The sequence below is a fragment of the Triticum aestivum genome, chromosome 6D (assembly GCF_018294505.1).
Source record: "Triticum aestivum cultivar Chinese Spring chromosome 6D, IWGSC CS RefSeq v2.1, whole genome shotgun sequence".
NCBI classification, from domain to species: Eukaryota; Viridiplantae; Streptophyta; class Magnoliopsida; order Poales; family Poaceae; genus Triticum; species Triticum aestivum.
The window spans coordinates 478,918,862-478,944,818 of record NC_057811.1 but is presented as its reverse complement, the minus strand read 5'-3'; the positions used below and the strand labels follow the sequence as shown (position 1 = coordinate 478,944,818).

The window sequence follows — 25,957 nt, the reverse complement described above, 5'->3', positions numbered from 1 at the left end:
CCAACCCGAATCTCGAGGGCGAGATTCATCTTAAGGGGGGTAAGTTTGTAACGTCCCAATTTTCAATTTGAATGTTATACATACGTCATCATATACATATCGTATTTTATTTGCATTTTGTTGGTGATCCTAGAAATCTTAAGCAACTCAAGGACCCCAGGATAGAGTTGGGGATTTCATAAATTTTCATATTTGAATTTTCTCAAATATTGAAAAGAGGATCAATTTGGTTTTAATAATTTTTCTCTCCAAATATTTCAAATAAAAAATAATAATAGAGAGAAGATAATATGACTTCTTCAAAAGAGAAATATTGGGGGAAGATTTTTAAAATCAAATAAGTATTTTATTTGGATTTTATTCGTGATTTTATTTGAATTAGAAAAATATGCATTTTTCAAAATTGCATTCTTAGGCCAGAAAAATGTTCACTTTGTTCTAAATATTTTATTTAGACTGTGAAAATTGTTTTTGGCATTTTTAGAATATTTTATATTTTATTAGGATTTTTGTTTTTGGCGGAATTTGTTTAAAAAAAGTTCGGACCGACTGGGCCGCAGCCCAGCTGGCCCAGCAGCCCATCAGGCCGCGCCGCCAACGGCCTTACATCGCCGTAGCCGGCACGAACTCCTAGGAGTCCGGTGCGCCGCCGCAGCCGCCCGGCTTCGCCTCCAAGTCGGAGCCCCCCCGAGGCCTTTATATACTCCCCGCCGCCGCCTCTTCTCCTCCACCAAGCCCCGCCGCCTCCGCCGCTTCGCCGCCGCCGCTTCGCCGCCGCCGCCGCGCCTGCTACCGCCGCCGCCGCTGCTCGCCGCTGCCGCGCCGCCGCCCTGCGGAGCCCCGCCAGCCCGCCGGAGCCGCCGCCGCCGACCCATTTTCGTCGGTTTATTTCGGTAAACCCTAGATCTAATTAGGTTTTTTTATAGATCGGTTTTCTCGGTTTTTCTTCTGTTTAGATCTATACTGCGAACGTTCGTTCGTTTGGTTCTTATAACGAACGAATTCATTAGTTTGTCTCTGTTAGCGGACGTTCGTTCGATAGATTTTCTTTTTTTGTTTTTTTTGCCAGGGACCTATCCGCGATTATTTTATCGCATATTAGCCCTAATCTTCAAACCCTCGCAACTTTTCAACCGTTCATCCAAATCCAGTGAAACCAACGCCAAAATCTTCGTCTCGAACCCCTCTTTCAAGTTAATCAACTTGAGCATGGTTTTGACAATTTAAAATTTGGTTTCAAGCATATTTGAATTCGATCTTCTTTTGATCGTAGTTTGAGTTTCGTAGCTCTGATTCGAGTGATTCTTTTTGCAAATCGAAGCTCTTAAGTTGAACTTTTAGTTTGTACTTTCTTATCTGAGTTTTACCCTTGCATCTATGCTTGAGTGCTTATGTATGCTATTGTTTGTTTGCGATAGAATTTCCGGAGTGCGAAGCGTGCTACTAAGAGTCTCTAGGGTTTGCAGATCGTCAGCAAGGCAAGTAACACTTTGATCATATCCCTTTTTACCCAGTTTTTATGCATTAGTTTCAATCCTCAAACATTGCATGAGTAGGATCTGTTTAACATGTGGGTATTGGGAAGTAGTTGATGAGGTAGTACCTATTGCCCTTTTATTTCAAACACTGGGAGTTACTTCTACGTTATGCTTATACTGCTATGCTATGCTCGTAGACGTGGTTTGGTTTGAGTGATCCATGACAGATGTGAGAGATTAATGTTAACTAAGGGTTTATTTAAGGTGGCTACTTTAATACACATCTGGGTGGATTGTTTGTGGGCACCTGGGGAACCCAGTGGTGTCCAAGGAGATCCCGGGGAACCCGTGTGATCATCCTATGGTTCGCCACCCAGGATCAAAGGGATCATAAGATTATTCATGCTAGAAACTTCCGTGTGTAGCCACAAGCCATTATGGGCTCTGGCATAGTTGAGTATGTCGTGTGACCTCTTTCAGTGGTAGACTAGCAGATGTAGGGGATGTAGGTGGTACGGTCTACCCGTCGAAAGACTTAATGCTTCTGAAAGAGTGTGTCTCAGTCATTCGTTTCTCAAACATCATGTAGTGCGAGAAATCCAACGGGGGAGATCGAGTCTTGTGGGAAAAAGTGCGCAAACCTCTGCAGAGTGTATAAAGTAGTCATGATTAGCCGTGTCCCCGGTTATGGACATCTTGAGTATCTGGTATTTGAATTATTGATTTGATCTCATCACGTTACTTAATTAATTTGCTGGGTTCACTACTGGAATCAGCTAATTTGCCATCTTCCAGCTCTTTGCCGTCTGCTAGCTGACGGCAAAGAAGCTCTTTGCCATCAGCTACCCAAAAGCAGACGGCAAAGAAAGGGCAGACGGCAAAGAAGCTCTTTGCCATCTGCCAGCTCTTTGCTGTCTGCCAGCGGACGGCAAAGAATGGCGGACGGCAAAGAGTGAGGTGGCCCCCACCCCCCGCCCGTTTGGGAAAAACTTAACGGGCCACCTCTTTGCCGTCCGCTAGCAGACGGCAAAGAGGCAAAAAAGCGAACGGCAAAGAGGGGCGGACGGCAAAGAGCTCACTACCTAACGGCCCGTACCCCCCGCCCGTTACTCACTTCTTCTCTCCCTCGCCGTTTCTCTCCTCCCACCCCGCCGCCGCCCGCCGCGCGCCGCCGCCGCCCCGTCGCCCCCGCCGCCCCGGCTCGCCGCCGCCCCGGGGCCCGTCGCCCCCACCACCCCGCCCGCCCCGGCCCCCCGCCGCCCCGCGCCCCACCGCCCGGGCCCGGCCCCCCGCCGCCCCGTCGCCCCCGCCGCCCCGGCTCGCGGCTGCCCCGGGGCCCCGTCGCCCCCACCGCCCCGTCGCCCGCCGCCCCGGCCCCCCGCCGCCCCGCGCCCCACCGCCAGGGCCCGGCCCCCCGCCGCCCCAGGCCTGGCCCCCCGCCGCCCCAGGCCGCCTCCTCCACCGCCCCGCCCCCCTCCTTCACCGGCCTCCTCCACCCCCCAGGTGAGCCCCCCTTTTTTTCTGTTTTTTCTGTTTTTTTTCTTTTTAGTTTTAGTTTTAGTTTAGATTTAGTTTTAGTTGTAGTTTTAGGTTTAGTTTTAGTTTTAGGTTTAGTTTAGTTTGAGGAAAGAAGAAGAAGAAGAAAAAAGAGGAGAGGAGGAGAAGAAGAAGAGGAAAAAGGAAAGGAAGAAGAAGAAGAGGAGGAGGAGAAGAAAAAAGAAGAAGAGGAAGAAGAAGAAGAAAAAAGAGGAGAGGAGGAGAAGAAGAAGAGGAAAAAGGAAAGGAAGAAGAAGAAGAGGAGGAGGAGAAGAAAAAAAGAAGAAGAGGAAGAAGAAGAAGAAAAAAGAGGAGAGGAGGAGAAGAAGAAGAGGAAAAAGGAAAGGAAGAAGAAGAAGAGGAGGAGGAGAAGAAAAAAGAAGAAGAGGAAGAAGAAGAAGAAAAAAGAGGAGAGGAGGAGAAGAAGAAGAGGAAAAAGGAAAGGAAGAAGAAGAAGAGGAGGAGGAGAAGAAAAAAGAAGAAGAGGAAGAAAAGGAAGAATAGGAAGAAGAAGAAAAGGAAAAAAGAGGAAAAAACCCCGACCCGACACGGCACCCCGACCCCGACCCGGCACCCCGACACGACACCCCGAACCCTAGACCCCGACCCCAACCCCGACCCCGACACCCCGACCCGACACCCCGACCCCGAGACGGCACCCCGACCCGACACCCCGACCCGACACCCCGACCCGGCACCCCGACCCGACACCCCGACCCCGAGACCCCGACCCCGAGACTGACCCGACACCCCGACCCCGACATCGACACGGCACCCCGACCCGACACCCCGACCCCGAGACGGCACCCCGACCCGACACCCCGACCCCGAGACCCCGACCCCGAGCCTGACCCGACACTACTTCTGTTTTAATTTTTTTAAGAGAACAATTTCATTGTTTTTGATACTATTATTTATTGTCCACCTTTGTTTCGTTTTTTATTTCCTTTCCTAATTTTTAGAATTTTTTTATTTCTAAGTTTAACTCATTTCTGTTTTTAAAATTTATTTTCATTCTATTTTGCTAATATTATTTAGCTGTCCTCTTTTTTTCTTTTTTATTTTCTATCCTAATTTTCAAACTTTTTTTGCAAACATAATAGTATTAATTCGAAAATTCAATTTGCAAACAATAATTTAAAACCACGCAAACACACTCGATATTTCATCATAGTTTTCATAAATATTTTACATAATACTAGAAATTAAACTTGACTAAACTAAACAACATTAGGAAAATAATTAAACATTACTAAACGTTATTTCGAAAATAACCTAAACTAAACTACTCGTCCTCGACGCCGCCAAAGTCCATCTCGTCGTAGAGCCCGTCGCTGTCGTCGCCGTTGTCGCTGCTGCTATCGTCCAGGTCCACCACCGGCGCAGCCATCGAGTCGGCCACAGCGGCGTGGTAGCCGGGGAAGTCCGGCGGGTCCTCTGGGTGGACGGCGACCGGGGCGAGCTGCATGTACTCCTGCACGAGGGGTGGCGGCATCGACGCGTTCTCCGACTCCCGGATCGCCGTCAGGTAGCCCGGCATGTCCTCCGGGTCGCCGGCCTCCGCCGCCAGCCGCCTGTACTCGGCCAGCAACGCCGGCTCTGGCGGAGGGGCGCAGCTGGACGACCCGGCGCCGTCCCGAGCGCGTGTGCGACGGTCGCCGCTGCCGAGGCGGTCAGCGCCGCGGTCACCATCGAGGGGCCAGCACGGCGCCGGGCGCGGGCCGACGTTCATGCGCGCGCCGCCGGTTTCGCGGGTGGACCGAGCCTCGCCGCGGAGGAACAGCGCGTAGCCGTACCCCGGCGGAGCGGGCACGGCGCCGGCGGCCGCCTGCACGCGGTACGGCGCGACGACCTCCTCGAAGGTGCGCCCGTCCCAGAGCTGATGCCGCCGCGCGCGGTTGTGTTTCGTCGGCGGGCGCGGGCCGGCGTACGCGTGGAGGCGGCGCAGGTGGTCGTCGGCGAGGCGGTCCGCCCAGCCGGGGTTGTTGGGGGTGTACTGGGGGTCGGCGAGTTCCTCCGGCGAGAGGCGCGCCCTGTACAGGCCGACGGCGCGGGCGAAGAGGTGGGTGCCGACCTCGGGCACCGGCGCCACCGGCACGCCGTCGACGCTCAGGCGGCACCTCGCCGGGAGGCGCACGTCGGGAGCGGCGGGGATGACGAAGTGGGCGAGCTCCTCCGCCTCCTCGAGGGTCAAGGTGGAGCGGGCCATCGCCGGCGAGAGGGAGAGGTAGGGCGCAAGAGGGGCGATGCCGGCGGCAGGGGGAGAAGGAGAGGGAAGGCGAGGGGCGGTGTGAGAGCCACGGCGGGGCGAGGCGCTTTTTATAGGCGTGGTGGGCGGGGTGGGTGCCGGTGATCAATGCCGGGCCAGCCGAGCGGTCAAGGGCGCAGAAGGCCAGGCGGCGGCGTGCGAATCGGCGCCGGCGATTAATGCCGAGCTTTCAAGGGCGCAGGAGGCCAGGCGTCGGCGTGCGCGGGCGGTCAAGCGGTGGCGTGCGCAGGCGGGCGTCGGGCGGTGGCGTGTGAATCGGCGCCGCACGCGGACCGCCGCCGCCGACGGGACATCTCACTGCGCCGGCGCCGACCAAGTGGAAAATTTATAGAAAATTCTAAAAGTGGCAAAAAGCCATCAGCGGCAGACGGCAAAGAACCTGCCATCTAGTGACGTGTAGATGACATCATACGGCGGACGGCAAAGACCATAGAAATTTTGCCGTCAGCGGCGGACGGCAAAGGCCTACCGTTAGCCACTTAACGGACTGACAGCGCAATTATTGCCGTCCGCTCTCTTTGCCGTCCGCGGCAGACGGCAAAGAGCCTTTGCCGTCCGCCGCCAGGAAGCGGACGGCAAAGCAGCTGTTTACCGTAGCCTACTTTGCCGGAGCCTTTTGCCGTCCGCGGCTGACGGCAAAGGCCTTTGCCGTCCGCCGTGGCGGACGGCAAAATAGCTGTTTCCTGTAGTGGTTGTAATATTATTAATTAGGATTGAGATGGGGTTTCCATTCTCAATGTTTATCAACCGCCATGATAGTTAAATAAAATATATTCCTTTGTTGTAGGATAAAACTAGGTTTATGCAAAATAAACTTAGAGCCTCCACTAGCCATATATGCATGTAGTGTTAGCAGCTATATTGTTCATTGCTCTACAGTGTTATTTTGCCAGCATATTCCATGTGCTGACCCGTTTCGGGCTGCAACATTTTATGTTGCAGACTTTTCAGACGAAGAGTAAGGTGTGCTAGGTCGTTGTCGTGCACTCAGCTATGCCGTTGGAGTTGATGGACTCATTTACCTTCGATGCTTCCGCAGTTATCTTATTTAGATGGCCCTAAGCCATATTATTGTAATAATTTCTCTTTTCAGACATTCGATGTAATAAGTGTGTGATTGCACTCTGTTATAAATCCATCAAGTACTGTGTGTGTCAGCATTACCGATCCAGGGTTGACACTTATGCACAGAGATTTGACCGTTTGAGGTTGGATCGCTACAGGCAGGCTGCATCTGGAAAGGAACCGAGCTCACCCGACTAGCCACAGAATGCTCACCTAGAGCAGAGCACCACCAAAGCCCACGGATTGGACACGGATGAGAAAGAGATGTCGGAACGGATGAAGAGGAGCAACAATAGTGTCCCTGGAAGGCATTGAGAACCTAAGGCCTTGACTGAAAATGGAGCTTAAGCTCTTATGACACGCGGAGATGAGCCAATGGAGGGGAACCCACTACCCTCTCGCTCTGGAAGGCAAGGCACACTTCCTCTGCCAGGAGAGCTTCTGAATGCAAGGAGCCACTAAGGATCTCGCCGCAGTCTTAGAAAGACCAGCTACCGCCGCCGCTGCACACCCACCACATCACCGAGTAGCCCAATGCCCACCTAGCTCCCAAAAAACGACGCCTTCAGGAAGGACACGACACCAAGGCCGCCGCCGCCGCCCAACAGAGTTGTGGTTTTCCCGGGAGACTAGAGGGGGGCAGCAGATCTGACCTGAATGGCGCCTCCAAGGAGGGGAGTGGAACGCTCGAGCGTCGCCGTCGCCAAGACCGGTGAGGCCGGCCTGGAATTTCTCTCGTTCTTTGAATCCCCGCCCTCCATTACCCCAACGACGCGAGATCCGGCAGCCCGCAAAGAAGCAGGCCGGATCCAGCCAGGGCGGAGCTCTCCTAACAGGGGAGGCAGGGGCGGCCAGATCTGGTGCCGCCGACAACCAAAACTGCCGCTGTACCAAGGCTCTCGTCCTCCGATTCACCCACCGTCCACACGGCAAGGAGCGCCGGCCCACGCCCGTGCCACCGCCTGCCGCAGGCCCGGTGACACCCCTCTAACACTAGGGCTACCACCCCGTAGAACACGGCCCCCAGCAGCCGTGGCAGGGCAGCCAGGGCCCCGTCGCCACCTTCCTCGGCGGCGCCCCAGGCTTGCCCGCAGGCGGTCTTAGGCAGCGGCGAGGGAGGAAGGGAGGGGAAAGGGGGGGAGGCGTCAGAGCTAGGGTTTGGACCCCCCGAGTCGCCTTAGCAGAGGCGACGCGAGGGGGGGGGGGGTTTAGCGGAAGGTTTACACTAGCTTGCCTTGCAGATCAATTTAAGAGAATTTGTGAGTTGAACAAAATATTTAGAGCATCTCCAGTAGAAGATGTAACTTTTGCATCTTTAAAGCCCAAAACCCCCTCTCCAACAGATGATGAAGATGCAAAAAAAAATTACATCTCCGCATCTTGAAGATGTAAAATACAACACCTCGCGTTGCAAGTTTGCATCTTCGCCAACTTGAGATGTAGCTCTACGTTCACATACAATGGGTGCAAGACAGTTTTGCACATGCGGAATACTCAGGTTAAACTTGACGAGCCTAGCATGTACAGACATGGCCTCGGAACACTTGAGACCGAAAGGTCGAACATGAATCATATAGTAGATATGATCAACATAGAGATGTGCACCATTGATGACTACTCCATCTCACGTGATGATCGGACATGGTTTAGTTGATTTGGATCATGTATCATTTAGATGACTTGAGGGATGTCTATCTAAGTGGGAGTTCTTAAGTAATTTGATTAATCGAACTTCATTTATCATAAACTTAGTCCTGATAGTATTTGCAAATTATGTTGTAGATCAATAGCTCGCGATGTAGCTCCCTGTTTATTTTTGATATGTTCCTAGATAAAAATAAATTGAAAGATGATAGTAGCAATGATGCGGACTGGGTCCGTGATCTGAGGATTATCCTCATTGCTGCACAGAAGAATTATGTCCTTGATGCACCGCTAGCTGACAGACCGATTGCAGGAGCAGATGCAGACGACGTTAGACAAGCTCGGTATGATGACTACTTGATAGTTTAGTGCCCCATGCTTTACGGCTTAGAACCGGGACTTCAAAAACATTTTGAACGCCACGGAGCATATGAGATGTTCCAAGAGATGAAATTGGTATTTCAGACTCATGCCCATGTTGAGAGGTATGAGACCTCTGACAAGTACTTTGCCTACAAGATGGAGGAGAATAGCTCAACCAGTGAGCATATGCTCAAAATGTCTGAGTACTACAATCACTTAAATCAAGTGGGAGTTAATCTTCCAGATAAGATAGTGATTGACAGAGTTATCTAGTCACTATCACCAAGTTACTGGAACTTCGTGATGAACTATAATATGCAAGGGATGACAAAAATGATTCCCGAGCTCTTCACGATGCTGAAATCGGCAAAGGTAGAAATCAAGAAAGAGCATCAAATGTTGATGGTTAACAAGACCACTAGTTTCAAGGAAAGGGCAAAGGGAAAGAAAGGGAACTTCAAAAAGAATGGCAAGCAAGTTGCCACTCCGTGAAGAAGCCCAAAGCTGGACCTAAGCCTGAGATTGAGTGCTTCTACTGCAAAGGGACTGGTCATTGGAAGCGGAACTGCCCCGAATACTTGGCGGATAAGAAGGATGGCAAAGTAAACAAAGGTATATTTGATATACATGTTATTGATGTGTACTTTACTAGTGTTCATAGTAACCCCGGGGTATTTGATACCGGTTCAGTTGCTAAGATTAGTAACTCGAAACATGAGTTGCAAAATGAACAAAGACTGGTTAAGGGCGAGGTGACGATGTGTGTTGGAAGTGATTCCAAGGTTGATAAGATCATCATCGCACACTCCCTCTACCTTCGGGATTAGTGTTGGACCTAAATAAATGTTATTTGGTATTTGCGTTGAGCATGAATATGATTGGATCATGTTTGTTGCTATACGGTTATTCATTTAATCAGAGAATAATTGTTGTTCCATTTACATGAATAAAACCTTCTAGGGTCATACACCCAATTTAAATGGTTTATTGAATCTCGATCTTAGTGATACACATATTCATAATATTGATGCTAAAAGATGCAAAGTTGATAATGATAATATTTATGGCACTACCGTTTAGGTCATATTGGTGTAAAGTGCATGAAGAAACTCCATACGGATGGATTTTTGGAATCACTTGATACTTGTGAACCATGCCTCATGGGCAAGATGACTAAAACTCCGTTCTTCGGAACAATGGAGCGAGCCAATGACTTATTGGAAATAATACATACCGATGTATGCGGTCCGATGAGTGTTGAGGCACGCGGCGGGTATCGTTATTTTCTGACCTTCACAGATGATTTGAGCAGATATGGGTATATCTACTTAATGAAACACATGTCTGAAACATTTGAAAAGTTCAAAGAATTTCAGAGTGAAGTGGAGAATCATCGTAACAAGAAAATAAGGTTTCTACAATCTAATCGCGGAGGCGAATATTTGAGTTACGAGTTTGGCCTTCATTTAAAACAATGTGGAATAGTTTCACAACTCACGCCACTTAGAACACCACAGCGTAATGGTGTGTCCGAACGTCGTAACATCACTTTATTAGATATGGTGCGATCTATGATCACTACAAGGATACCCTCCATAAAGCAACACATATTCTACAACGTTTTAACTATATGTTGCAAAATTCACCACAGATACGCATATAAGCATTGCACCGTATGCGTTGTACAGTTGTACCTCGTGACCCCATTGTAGTACATGTAAAGCCCAGCGCACTATCCAGCCTCTTTCTTGTAATAGCCCAGCCCAAATTGGCTTTCACAAATAATCTAGGTCGTTCTCTCCCCACCCTCCCCTATTCCTTAGGCTCCCACGCCGGCCGCCGCCCCTCACGGTTGCGACCAACCCGCATCCTGGCGCGCGGCCCCTCTTCACTCCCCCGCGCTCCTCCATCTCGGCGGCCGCCAGTACCACTCCCGTGTGACCCTACAGCCCGGTGCGCCGCCTCTCGTCACCACTCCCTGCATGTGGTCCTCTCCTCCGTCCCGACACGCCGCCAACACCTCTCCCCAGCGACTCTGCATCCCGGCGCGCCGCCCCTCGTCACCTCTCCCCTGTGACGATTGGCGAATCCAAGGTACGACCATGAATCTGCTCAAGCCTGCCCCCCAAGTTTGATATTTTTTTACCACAAGCCCATGAACGGCATGAACAAATGTTTGATCCCTAGGTACGTAGTGAAGGTGGCAGCCAAAGATTTTGATTTTTGTATCTGGTGTTCCTGCATGATGGTCTTGACTCTTGAGAGCTGAGAAGATCTGTTTTGCTTAAGAAAATTCTGTAGTTGTTTCTGCACCTGAGTTCATGGTCAAGGTCTCATGGAGGTAAGCTTCTATATGTTTGTTTGGCAGGCGATCCAATAAGTTACTTAAGCTTGTGATTTGTACCTTTTGTTCTTCATCCATTAGGTACATGACTTAAAACCAGAGACTCATACATGATTGTTGTAGTATTCAGTGCCCACATATTGCTTAGTTGTAGTATCCTGGATAAAGTGGACATGTTATGTTAGAGATCAAAGGTTGTCATTGTCGGAAAATATGTCGTGGCCATTGAAATTCAAATAGACAGTGCACCAATACAACACATAAGTTTAATTGCCATGGATGGTCACCTCAATCAGCATACCTTATAATCTTTTTTTTTCTCGGCACCAAGTGTGTTGTTCAGTGCCCTGTTCCCCTGGCCAGATTTAATATTGAGAATCTTATTTCCTGTGCAGTCCAATGGAATAATGTTGGAAGCCCATGGTGTCCATTGAATTTTGTTCACCTGCTACTAGCTGGATTCCAAGCATTGTAGGTCCTCCAGTGAGAAGTTGATCATACATTGGGTAAATATCATTGAATTGCACAAGCAGTGCACATTCCGGCCTACTGTGCTTATAAATTTAATGCTTCACACCATCTTCTTAATGTTGTATCCATTTTGGAAGAAGCTTTGGTAGTTATGATACTGATATACTTGTGATAGATGATTCATGTATGCTGCTACTTTAGTTTTCAATGCAATAAAAGGACCAACATTTATATTCCTCTGAATAAAGACAATATTTGTACATGGTTTATTGGTTCAATTTTCATATCATAAACAACTTTTGTTGGAGGAAATTCTGAGTCTTGTTTTGCCCTGATTGATAACACTTCTCAGCACGCTTGCTTTCTAGGAAGATTGATTATTTATTCATATCTTGAAGTTTGATAGAGTTGTCCAGCACACAATGATTGTCCACTACTACTATTATAAGAATGCTCTTGCTTTCGTACAAATATCACAACAGACAGCACACATTGCTAATTTGAATACTGTTTGCAGTTTTCATCGTAGTAAAGCTGATGAATGTGAATGAAGATTATGGAGAACTTTCTTCAGTCTGTACTCTGTACTGATACATCATGCAGCAACACACTGTTTGTGGTGTTTTCTTGATGATATAGCAAACGATATTACTTCATTTTACTAAATAATAAGCTAGCGAACTTATGTCTTCTCTTTACTTATACTTTTCTCGAGCCGACAAATTTCATAATGCAGGCAGGGGTTTGGAAGTGCATGCACGGTATGATAAACAAAAGGGGAGTTTGGCAATGAAGAAATAAGCTACATACTGTTGGGGAACGTAGTAATTTCAAAAAAATTCCTACGCACACGCAAGATCATGGTGATGCATAGCAACGAGAGGGGAGAGTGTTGTCCACGTACCCTTGTAGACCGAAAGCGAAAGCGTTAACACAACGCGGTTGATGTAGTCGTACGTCTTCACGATTCGACCGATCAAGTACCGAACGCACGGCACCTCCGAGTTCAGCACACGTTCAGCTCGATGACGTCCCTCGAACTCCGATCCAGCCGAGTGTTGAGGGAGAGTTTCGTCAGCACGACGGCGTGGTGACGATGATGATGTTCTACCGACGCAGGGCTTCGCCTAAGCACCGCTACGATATTATCGAGGTGTAATATGATGGAGGGGGCACCGCACACGGCTAAGAGATCAATGATCAATTGTTGTGTCTATGGGGTGCCCCCTACCCCGTATATAAAGGAGCAAGGGGGGAGGCGGCCGGCCTAGGAGGAGGGCGCGCCAAGGGGGGAGTCCTACTCCTACCGGGAGTAGGACTCCTCCTTTCCTTGTTGGAGTAGGAAAAGGGAAGGGAGAAGGAGAAGCAAGGAAGGGGGCGCCCCCCCTCCCTAGTCCAATTCGGACTAGTCCATGGGGAGGGGTGCGGCCACCCTTTGGGGCCTTTCTCTCCTTTCCCGTATGGCCCACTAAGGCCCAATACGAATTCCCGTAACTCTCCGGTACTCCGAAAAATACCCGAATCACTCGGAACCTTTCCGATGTCCGAATATAGTCGTCCAATATATCGATATTTACGTCTCGACCATTTTGAGACTCCTCGTCAAGTCCCTGATCTCATCCGGGACTCCGAACTCCTTCGGTACATCAAAACACATAAACTCATAATATAACCGTCATCTAATTTTAAGCGTGCGGACCCTACAGGTTCGAGAACTATGTAGACATGACCGAGACACGTCTCCGGTCAATAACCAATAGCGGAACCTGGATGCTCATATTGGCTCCCACATATTCTACGAAGATCTTTATCGGTCAGACCGCATAACAACATACGTTGTTCCCTTTGTCATCGGTATGTTACTTGCCCGAGATTCGATCGTCGGTATCTTAATACCTAGTTCAATCTCGTTACCGGCAAGTCTCTTTACTCGTTCCGTAATACATCATCCCGCAACTAACTCATTAGTTACAATGCTTGCAAGGCTTATAGTGATGTGCATTACTGAGTGGGCCCAGAGATACCTCTCCGACAATCGGAGTGACAAATCCTAATCTCGAAATACGCCAACCCAACAAGTACCTTTGGAAGCACCTGTAGAGCACCTTTATAATCACCCAGTTACGTTGTGACGTTTGGTAGCACACAAAGTGTTCCTCCGGTAAACGAGAGTTGCATAATCTCATAGTCATAGGAACATGTATAAGTCATGAAGAAAGCAATAGCAACATACTAAACGATCGAGTGCTAAGCTAACTGAATGGGTCAAGTCAATCACATCATTCTCCTAATGATGTGATCCCGTTAATCAAATGACAACTCATGTCTATGGCTAGGAAACATAACCATCTTTGATCAACGAGCTAGTCAAGTAGAGGCATACTAGTGACACTCTGTTTGTCTATGTATTCACACATGTATCAAGTTTCCAGTTAATACAATTCTAGCATGAATAATAAACATTTATCATGATATAAGGAAATAAATAATAACTTTATTATTGCCTCTAGGGCATATTTCCTTCACATACATGCTAGATGAGTTTGAACCTTTGTGGTTCTTCTAAAGGTATGCAAGCCACTTGACAACAGGGACTTGAAAGCTACTATTAGACATGAAAGACGACAGATATGCATAACTTAGCTCAAAAGTGTAGGTAATTTATATTTGTGACTCCCCAACTTTGCCTTTTCTTCAAGATATTCAGTATTTATGCACATTTATGAAGCAAAAAGCAGAAGCCACATGTGTGTGTGCTGAAAACTGATGTATCTAATGTATTAAAAAAATCACTTCACTTATTTATTTATTTATTTATTTATAGCAATTTCAATGTTTCCTAGAGGGAAAAAATATGCGTAGTAGAATGACCTTACTAGCCTTTTTTCCAATGTTTGAAGAACGGCGATAGGAACTTAAATCACAAATCAAATATTTACAAGCTAAGATTTTGTAATTCTTTCATAGTTACAGTTGCAGTAATATTTATACGTGACTAATATCCTGCCGCTATCACTACTTGCATCATATCAATGCCATATGTGTTAACGGTTCATTTTGTTTTTATGTTTGTAGATTCAAAAGAAAACCCTATTATAAGGGTGCATGGAAAGTCTAGTGCAATGATGATGATGATGATGATGATGTTACTATTCATGATGAAGATGATGATGGATGCTTTCAATATTAGTTAAGCTATTGGATGATGTTAAGTTTTAGCTAAGTTATAGGGATGTTCATGGATGCTTTCAGTTTAAGTTTCGTTGTCAATAAAATATTTAGATTATGCATCACATTTGGGTGATGTTCCTCCTGTAATATCCAGTATTGTAATCCAACAATTTTATTTGATATACAATTTCTTCCTCCTGTGAGTATATTCTCTTGTTTTTTCTTCACTTGAAATACATAATTTTCACCATTACGTGGAGCATTAATTTAATTGTCGGCAATAAATAAATATGAAAAATAATATTATTCACATTATATATGTACCAACGCTTGAAGCGTTGCATGTTGTTTGTTGCCGAGCAACGGGATTTTGATTCCTGTGCATTAGCACCAACATATATAAGCGTTGCATGATTCTGTTTTATGTGTTGCATTCTTGCAATGGTTCAATTTACCAATGGTGGTATAAGCGTTGCACTATGCTCTAGCAACATTGGATAAGGCAACGCATCCCAAACCATTGGTAAAGGCGCTAACAACGCATATATGAACTTGTAGATACAGATAGATGCATTGCTATAAGGGGGTTCATGTTGTAGTGGATGTCTCTTACCGATTTACCACTATTGTTTCGGGGTTATGCATTAGAGACAACTGCATTCACGTTAAATAGGGCACCATCTAAATCCGCTGAGACAACACCGTATGAACTGTGGTTTGGCAAGAAACCTAAGCTGTCGTTTCTTAAAGTTTGGGGTTGGGACACTTATGTCAAAAGGCTTCAGCCTGATAAGCTCAAACCCAAATCGGAGAAGTGCATCTTCATAGGATACCCTAAGGAAACAATTGGGTACACCTTCTACCACAAATTCGAAGGCAAGATCTTTGTTGCCAAGAATGGAACCTTTCTAGAGAAGGGGTTTCTCTCGAAAGAAGTGAGTGGGAGGAAAGTAGAACTTGATGAGGTAATTGCACCTTATCTCGAATTGGAAGGTAGCACATCAGAGAAAACTGTTCCCGTGATGCCTACACCAACTAGAGAGGAACATAATGATGATGATCATGAAACTTCAGTTCAAGTTACTACAGAACCTCGTAGGTCAACCAGAGCATGATCCGCACCAGAGTGGCACGGTAATCCTGTTCTCGAAGTCATGTTACTAGACCATGGCAAACCTACGAACTATGAAGAAGCTATGATGAGCCCAGATTCCGGCAAATGGCTTGAGGCCATGAAATCCGAGATATGATCCATATATAAGAACAAAGCGTGGACTTTGGTGGACTTGCCCAATGATCGGCAAGCCATTGAGAATAAATGGATCTTCAAGAGGAAGACGGACGCTGATGGTAGTGTTACTATCTACAAAGCTTGAATTGTCGCAAAAAGTTTTTGACAAGTTCAAGGGGTTGACTACGATGAGACTTTCTCACCCGTAGCGATGCTTAAGTCCGTACGAATCATGTTAGCAATTGCCACATTTTATGATTATGGAATCTGGCAAATGGGCGTCAAAATTGCATTCCTTAATGGATTTCTTAAAGAAGAGTTGTATATGATCCAACCAGAAGGTTTTGTCGATCCTAAAGGTGCTAACAAAGTGTGCACGCTCCAGCGATCCATCTATGGACTGGTGCAAGCATCTCGGAGTTGGAATATACGCTTTGATGAGGTGATCAAAGCACATGGTTTTATACAGACTTTCGGTAAAGCCTGTATTTGCAATAAAGTGAGTGGGAGCTCTGTAGAATTTCTAATATTATATGTAGATGACATATTATTGATTAAAAATGATATAGAATTTCTGGATAGCATAAAAGGATACTTGAACAAGAGTTTTTTCAATGAAAGACCTCGGTGAAGCTGCTTACGTATTGGGCATCAAGATCTATATAGATAGATCAAGACGCTTGATAAGACTTTCAACAAAATACATACCTTGACAAGTTTTTGAAGGAGTTTAAAATGGATCAGTCAAAGAAGGAGTTCTTTCCTGTATTGTAAGGTGTAAAGTTGAGTAAGAATCAAAGCCGACCACGGTAGAAGATAGAGAGAGAATGAAAGCCATTCCCTATGCCTCAGCCATAGGTTCTATAAAGTATGTCATGTTGTGCACCAGAACTTTTGTGTGCCTTGCCATGAGTTTAGCAAGGGGGTACAAGAGTGATCCAGGAGTAGATCACTGGACAGCGGTCAAAATTATCCTTAGGTACCTAAAGAGGACTAAGGAAGTGTTTCTCGGTAATGGAGGTGACAAAGAGTTCGTCGTAAAGGGTTACGTCGATGCAAGCTTTGACACTGATCCGAATGACTCTGAGTCTCAATCTGGAGACATATTGAAAGTGGGAGCAATTAACTAGAGTAGCTCCGTGCAGAGCATTGTAGACACAGAAATTTGCAAAATACATACGGATCTGAATGTGGCAGACCCGTTGACTAAACTTCTCTCACAAGCAAAACATGATCACACCTTAGTACTCTTTGTGTGTTAATCACATAGCGATGTGAACTAGATTATTGACTCTAGTAAACCCTTTGGGTGTTGGTCACATGGCGACTCTAGTGCAAGTGGGAGACTGAAGGAAATATGCCCTAGAGGCAATAATAAAGTTGTTATTTATATTTCCTTATATCATGATAAATGTTTATTATTAATTCTAGAATTGTATTAGCCGGAAAATTGATAAATGTGTGGATACATAGACAAAACATAGTGTCCCTAGTAAGCTCTACTAGACTAGCTCGTTAATCAAAGATGGTTAAGTTTCCTAACCATAGACATGTGTTGTCATTTGATGAACGGGATCACATCATTAGGAGAATGATGTGATGGACAAGACTCATCCATTAGCTTAGCACGATGATCGTTAAGTTTTATTACTATTGCTTTCTTCATGACTTATACATATTCCTTTGACTATGAGATTATGCAACTCCCGGATACCGGAGGAATACCTTGTGTGCTATCAAATGTAACAACGTAACTGGGTGATTATAAAGATGCTCTACAGGTATCTCCGAAGGTGTTTGTTGGGTTGGCATAGATTGAGATTAGGATTTGTCACTCCGAGTATCGGAGAGGTATCTCTGGGCCCTCTCGGTAATGCACATCATAATAAGCCTTGCAAGCAAAGTGACTAATGAGTTAGTTGCGGGATGATGTATTACAGAATGAGTAAAGAGACTTGCCGGTAACGAGATTGAACTAGGTATGAAGATACCGATGATCGAATCGCGGGCAAGTAACATACCGATGACAAAGGGAATAACGTATGTTGTCATAATGGTTCGACCGATAAAGATCTTCGTAGAATATGTGGGAGCCAATATGAGCATCCAGGTTCCGCTATTGGTTATTGACCGGAGAGGAGTCTCGGTCATGTCTACATAGTTCTCGAACCCGTAGGGTCCGCATGCTTAACGTTCGATGACGATTTGTATTATATGAGTTATGTGATTTGGTGACCAAATATTGTTCGGAGTCCCGGATGAGATCACGTACATGACGAGGAGTCTCGAAATGATCGAGAGATAAAGATTCATATATAGGACGATGATATTCAGACACCGGAAGTGTTCCAGGGGTACCGGGTACATATCGGGTCACCGGAAGGGGTTCCAGCCCCCCCCCCCCCCCCAGCAAAGATATGGGCCTATTGGGCCAAGAGGGGAAACACAGTATCCAGCATGGGCTGCTGTGCCGCCCATGTAGGCCGAATAGGAAGGGGAAGGAAAGGGGGTAAGAGAGAAAGGAAGGGGAGGGATTCTGCCAGGGCCGGTCCTGAGAATTCAGGAGCCCGGGGCGAAACAATAATCCGGGGCCCCTCGGGGCCCTTAGTATAAATGTTTAATAGTAATTAACATATGTTGATATAAAATTGTATTAAAGAAAACAATCAAGTCCATCCAAAATCAGTGTGCGTATAGAATAAAATATTACATAATACCTTCAAAATTCCTTTTAATGTTCCGAGATGTAAAATCGCTAATGATAGTATCAATATCAATTTATCAAGCAATTCTTTCTGGATAGTTTCTGCCTAAGCCTGACATGATGGTTCTGAAATTAAAAGGAACAATTATAGCTTTTAAAATTAGGGCAAAGCTATGTTAGATACAAGATCAATTATAGAAATCTAGGGCATAGTATAGTACCTTCTCTCTAATTTAATGTGGCTACAATTTTATTCTGTGCGTTGGGTGCAATGATTCGAGTGCGAGCGCCGACAATGCGAGTATGCCACAATTCCCTTCCTTGTTCGGTCAATCGAGATTCGAGAATTTAGGATTAGAAAAGAAACATGGAGAATAAAAAAACAGTACAGGCGAAGGCATAAGGCGTTGGGCGCGACTGCGCAAGGAGATGTGCTCGTACCTGTCGCAGCGGCGTAGCGCTGTGTGCCCGCATCGCCGCCGTTCCACATGATGGGAAGACCAGGAGAGTCGAACCAGGGGTCGAGTCGTTGAAGACGACGAACACTCGAACAGGTAAACGAAAAGAAGAAAGGGACGAGAGTCAAGTAACGATCAGAATCAAGGTTAGGGTCTGATCGATCCCGTGATCCGAAAAACAAGAAAACGAGCGATATTTTTTAGACACAGAAACGAATGATTTGGTTTCCAGTTTCCACGTTCGTCTCTGCCTACATGCGAACATGGGCCACTACGCAAGCCTGGATATAAAAAAATCGTTCTAGACATGGGCCCTAATACTACACATGCATACCTGAGCCCCCCCCCCCCCCGACTTTTGGGGGCCCGGGGCGGCCGCCCCGTTCGTCCTGCCCCAGGGCCGGCCCTGGATTCTGCCTCCCCCTTCCTTCTCTCCCCCTCCTCCTTCCTTCTCCCTCCGGAAAACATGGTAGGGGGGGGGGGCGAATTGGACTAGGCCCCCAAGCAGGATTCCTCCTACTTGGGGCGCCCTAGGGATGTTCCCCTCCCCCTCCCACCTATATATACGTGAGGAGGGGGCATCTAGAACACACACCAACAATTGTTAGCCGTGTGCAGCGCCCCCCTCAACAGTTTACGCCTCTGGTCACATTCTCGTAGTGCTTAGGCGAAGCCTTGCACCGATCAATTCACCATCACCGTCACCACGCCGTCGTGCTGACAGAACTCTACCTCGTCACTTTGATGGATCAAGAGTTCCAGGGACATCATCGAGCTGAACGTGTGCAGAACTCGGAGGTGCCGTACTTTTGGTGCTTGATCGGTCGGAACAAGAAGAAGTTCGACTACATCAACCGCGTTGTCAAACGCTTCCCTTTCGGTCTACGAGGGTACGTGGACACACTCTCCCCTTCTCGTTGCTATGCATCTTCTAGATAGATCTTGCGTGAGAGTAGGAATTTTTTTGAAATTGCATGCTACGTTTCCCAACAGAGCCGCGTGCCAACGTTCCAACTGCCTTCAGCGCGACCGCCCGCCGCCTGCCCAACTCCGTCGTGGCCGCCTACCCGACGGCTTCCGGCCCCACCGCGACTCCGCCCCCCGTTCCCCGCCGCTTCCCTCGCCGTAGTACCACGGGCCGCCGCCCGCAGCCATCAATTCCTTTTTGCCCGCCGCTTCAAATCGAAGCTTCTCCGGCGGTCCAGCTGGCGTAATGCCTTCCACGACGAAGTTGTGGATGGGCTAGGCTTCTTCATAGCCAAGAACCCTCCCCCCCGGCCGGAAATAGGGGGAGGCGCACCTTGCCGCACGCCCCGAAGGCCACTCGCCTCGACTTTTTTTCTGGCCGCGTGAAACCGTCTGCCCGCATCGCCGAGCTCCCATCGTCTTCTCTGCCGAGTTGCGGTCGTCCGCAGGTGTTCTGCAGCCGCTCTTCCTTCTCTCTCCATCTTGAATCGCCTCCGCCGCCTCGATTTGTCACTCCTCCGCCCCTCCAACGCTCCTCCACCGCCCCTCGTCCTCCCTCCGCCTCGAATCGCGTCGCGCCGCCGCCGACCCCATGGTCATTGAACTAACTTTACATCTCCATTTGCATCATCTATTGGATTTGCTCTTTTACATCTCCAATATACATCTTCTGTTGGAGTTGCCTCTTTTTTGAAGATGTAAAAGACATTTTTTGGAGATATAATTTTTTATAACTCCTATTTTACATATTCTATTGGAGATGCTCTTAGGAAAAGCCTTAGGTCCCGCTTGGGAAATCAAATTTATTTTCCACCTATATTAAAATGGGCAACCGTAAACCAAGCGGAAATAACAGAAGGTGTGTTTTATTTTTCCAGGTGGAAGACACTAAACACCCTCTAAACAATTAACCAAGTGGTTGTTTCCACGAAGCATGTACTCCCTTCGATCCATATTAATTGCCATATTTAATTGTTGATGATATTCCTAAGACTACCACAATGGGAGTAACATAGGTAGTAACATCACACATATCTAGGTTAAATAGATGATGTGACATGCAATAAATGAAGAAAGAGATGAAAGTGATAACTTAGCTAGTTACTACTAGTATGAGTAACATCACACATATCAAGGCAAGATGTGTCTATAGCCTAATAAATGAAGTGTTGCATGTTACCACACATATGTTACTCCCCACTATAGAGGTAGTAACATAGACTAGTAACATGGGCATGCTACTAGTCTATGTTACTACCCATTATGGCTAGTCTAAGGCTGGTCGTAATGGGAGTATCGTAGGTAGTATCATGCATGCCAACTAAGCAAATTTGTTGATGTGACATAGAATTAAATGAAGAAAGAGAGTGTTGAGTATCATATCATGATACCGTATCATATTAAATGGTGTGCTACTTTGTGTCATGCATGACAATAAATGGAGTCATCCATGATACTCCCGCCGTTTCAGTTTACAAGTCCTACGCGTATACCTAGGTTGGCAATTTTATCACCCTAAAATAAACTATATAACATAAAAATTATACCTTTTGAAAATAGAACATCTGAAGTTTATATTGGTATATTTTTTGTAATATATGACTTATATTAGGTTGGTCAAAATGATGACCTAGGGATACGCGCACGCCTTATAAACTGAGAGAGAGGGAGTACTAACATATGATATTATGCATTACAGATGTAGTATCATACACTAGTATCATATGTATGATACTAGTATATGATACTTGCCATTACGACCAGCCTAAAGACAACTTCTTTTGGACCAAGATACATAGTAATTTGCTCACATTAATTTTTCATTTCACTCCCAATGCACTCTCTCACATGCATGCAGCCAATGAAAAAGCACGCATGCAGTGTATTAATTCCCTGGGACCCTGGCCACGGTATCAACAACAATGACTTTCAATGCAACCAATGAAGTGGTTGCATGCATACACCTTTCCAAAGCGAGACCTTATAAAAGGGAAATACTTGTGCCAACCACAATCCAGTCATGCCCTTATGTCCATGCAAATGTCGCCGAAACACCATCTGTATTTTTTTTAATTTTTTTTTTGTAAAGTTATGTAAAGAAAAACTGCAACAAAAAAAATGAAAACGAAGGCATATCGTAGCGGATATCCGTTTGTACTCACGAGGTCACATGCTTCAAGGTGTAAAATATATCCACACACAAAAAGTTAAACAATTTTAAAAAGAAAAGGTTTTGTATAAGAGACATGCTCATGTCTTCTACATGCATGTAAACTAGGAGTACCTTGCAAAAAAGACATATGTTGTGATCTGAACAAGAAAAGAAACACAGTGTGTGCCAAAAAAATGCCTTTGAACTGAACATGCTTTTACCTGCAAAAAAACATGCTTTCTCGAAACAGGCTTTCACCCGCTTTATAAATAAAGCCATAACCGAACAGGTACACGGCCGAACGATACAAGGTGGTGAAGTGGCCCTCTTACAAAGCCGATCCTATGGTAACCGGCAACGAAGCCAAAAAAACTACAGGAAGAACTGAGCACAACATCACACTACACCCTAGCACACCTAAACTCCACGACAACACCCTCAAGAGGAAAAACGACGCCAAGCGTCACCACTGCCGCATCCACAACGAACAGAGTTTTAACCCGGAGCCCTGACACGGAGAGAAGAACCACGACAACATCTTCGGGAAGATAGCGGCACCTGCAAGCGTCGGCGTCGAGGTGTAGAGCTTTCGCTCGCCAACTCACCCATGCCACCACAAGCTGTCCAGGACTAGCACGGCGAGGTCAGATCCCCAGATCCAGATCGGAGCGCCGCCACTGAGAAGACAGAGAAGGCGCCGGAGCCACCCGCCTCACCCGTTCTATCGCCCACACGACCAAGACAGAGAGTCACCACCACCACGAGGTTGCCCGCCAGTGAGCCAACCACGTGGACCGCCATCCGGGGCCGCCACCCCAGCATCCATGTCCAAGCCATCATCAGCCGCCTACATCATGATGTACCCACCACGGTAGGAGGGGTAAAAAGGGTCTCCTTTCATCCCTAGCCCGGCCTCAGCCGCGACACAGTAAGGGCGTTGACACCTGTGTCTCCAGCCAGCCCCGGTGGAATGGGGGAGGCACAGCTCCGTGACTACCGACGGCCGCCGGCGAACATGTGCGCACGACGCCATATCCATGACTCCGACTCCGATCTGCCCGGCGAACACCCGCCGTACCCACAAGGAGAAGCACCGCGACTCCCGCGGGCAGATCACACCACATCCATCGCACCGCTAACGGTCTGGGCGCCGACCGCACGCCGCACGGCGAGAGCTGATTCGAAACTGATCGCGCGCCGGACGCGGAGTGCTGGCAGCGCCCGGCCGGCCGGCCTGCTGTCGCCGTAGCCGTACGAACCACCGACCCTGCATTAAATAGCCGGTGAAACGGCTTCGATCCGACCCGTCGAACCCACCAACTTAATTCGCCACTCCTACCTTCGTTTCACCTGCAGGCTAGCTAGCCAGTACTCTGTCTTTTTTTTTCCTTTTTTTTTTGCGAGAAGCCAGTGCTCTCTATGAGAGCAGAAACACGCATGGTAGAGTAACCTCAGAGTGCATTTTATTTTCAGTAAAAACAGCACGAAATTAAAAAGCCACGAGAGTTGGTGCGAGGGCAGAACATGCATGCATGCATGCATGCGTGAGGCGCGGTTGGTGTCTGAATACATGGGCCACATACGTGCACCCCATAGATCTGACTGCCACTGCCATCACTATCACATACGCACGTCGACGCAAACATAAAAAACACATACGTACGTATTTATACAGCCTAGACATGTGTCGTTTACGTACGTACGTATATACCGGCCGGGAAGATGTGGACAAAATTATAGTTGGCGCGCAATTATTAGCTAAGTTCCCAGTATTTCGGGACGCCAGAAAATAGCTAGACATATGACCAAGTACGTAACGTCAGTGACCAATATAAGCATGTCTTCTACTTCTATATATGAACTTCCAATTAAGTAGGTGCGTGCCACGGGTAACATCCCTCTCATCGGCGCATGATGCTCCATTAGTTAGACAGTGACGCCCTATCAACCTCATCATCGATCGATCCAACGACGACAGCTGCTCCTGCTCATTCGTATATGCTGCGCGGCAACATCGTATTCGGCCGCCAAAAGGGAAGAAGACTTGAATGATCGCGGCAATTTGATAGCTGCGTATGTACGTAATTAGCATTAAGGACCGAAACCTCGTAAACCATGCGTCGTTTTCGTTATAGGTAGGAGTGGTCTATATACCTTAGCAGCCCATGCAGCGACGTCGACATCCTACTCCGATCCTATACCTGGGAATGTTCAGAGAAATGTGCCAACGCACCTCATTTCCGAGACTTTGAGAAAATGTGACGCAAACGTAGTACTGAAGTTCGAACTCAGAGGGAGGAGCCGACAGTTGAGGAGCACACGCGTACGTGCTCCGTGCAGCCGTAAGGCAAATGCATATTTCAATGAGCTGCAGATACACAAAAGAACATCTCACCGGCAGTGGCAGGCAGTCACTACTCACTACAAGGATATCTCGCCGGCAGTCACTAGAGCGGCAATGGTAACTCGCCGTGGTAACTAGCATACAGTGATCCCTGTACTTGGCCAGCAGGAAGAAGCCAAGTCGGAATCCATGTACTTGACCTGCTGCTTCGGCTCCAGTCCATCTCATCTTATGTCAGAGTTAATTTTGTGTTTCATCCTCCATGGTGTCTCGCCGGGGAGGGAACACCGGAATTCAATGGCCTCCAGAAGAGGGTGAGTGAACCAACCATGGATCCACCCATCCATCCATCCAGCGGCCGCTTATTAACTTCACCAGCCAGGTCACACGTCCGTAATGGTAGAGTACTCCTCTGTCGACGGAGCCCCGCCGGCCCACCCTGTAATACCCGGGCATGTGCACCTGCTAGCTCGAAGCTTCATCTGTCTATTTAAACTGTTTGTAGCTTGGCAGGTTTAATTTCACCCCCATGCCTGCCTGCCTAGATTTAACTGCTGCTGCTGCTCAGACACGCGTACCTGAATTTATCAATAGATGCTATAATAAACTCTTTGTAGCTTGGCAAATGATTTCACCAATGCCTGGCTGCATGCCTAGATTTAACTGCTGCTCAGAGACACACGTACCTGAATTCTGGAGTAAATGCCGCGCGGCTGAGGGTTGGGGGTGGATTGGGCCCCTGCCTACGGCATTGTACCACTGCAATGCAGTACTGCTTGGGCACAGATCTATCCAAATTTTACATATACTATATGGATGGGGTTCCACTTCCACAGTGAAGCCTCCTGAACCATCATCCCTGGCTAAGCTAGAGCCTGGAGGAGGAGACAGGCAATTATATGATGAGGCGGTCGAATGGCCGATCGAGTCCATGGAGGTGGTTCCCAGCCTGCCGTTGGTTGATCACCATTGATGGCGCTTGCATTGTGCTGCCCATTTGGTTAAGTAACGGAGCATAACTGACAAGCTCATGGTGCACTGCAATGGCTACACAACTGGTGTAGATTAGGGCTTTACTTTTATTAGTGTGGGAAGAAAGGCATGGACAGAACAGATGTCATATCACTTGCTTGTTAGTGGCTGATTTGAACATTGTTAGGTTGGGTTGTTACTTGTTAGTACGAACCACGCTCTAGTGATCAAAGTGCATGTGGGCTGTTGCAAGCTCTGCTTCTCACTGGGAAGGTTATCGCAGCTACTACTACTGCATACAGCTCACCTGAATAACAAGTTGCCTTAGGTCACTCTAGGCGTCATTGCGTAGATGTTAGATAGATCCAACTGCCCTCTTCAATGAATAACAAGTTGCCTTAGGTCACTGTGAATGAAGAAACAACCTTATGAAATGGATCCATCTGACATCATCTTGCTCTTCAGTCGCTCGCTCCACTCCAGAGTACTCTGTCTGAAATTCATAAGCGCTTTGATTTTCTATAACTGAAACGCAGGGCCATTTCATTTCCCTTTATTTTACTGCAGCTCGACTTGATGACGAGTACTAGCTGCACTAAGATCCATCTGGTGTGCAGATATTCGGATAGATCGGAATTCATTCACCCCTACGGTACTGCAAATCGTTCCACACGTAGTTGAACAGAGCTGCGTGTGTGCTTGGTACTGAACATTGAAATATCTCCCTAGTTTTGATGAACATTGAAATATCCCCAGGGCACCCTAATAAGAAACCAATTCCAACCCTGC

General features: G+C 47.2%; 1 long non-coding RNA gene across 1 annotated transcript; it reads left to right on the top strand.

The window, feature by feature from the left end:
• The first annotated feature begins 10,120 nt into the window (after nucleotides 1-10,120).
• Nucleotides 10,121-11,583, top strand: LOC123142155 (uncharacterized). Its single transcript, XR_006470536.1, has 3 exons — nucleotides 10,121-10,449; nucleotides 10,543-10,696; nucleotides 11,095-11,583. It is a non-coding gene; the product is annotated as an uncharacterized lncRNA (long non-coding RNA).
• Nucleotides 11,584-25,957: the final 14,374 nt, after the last annotated feature.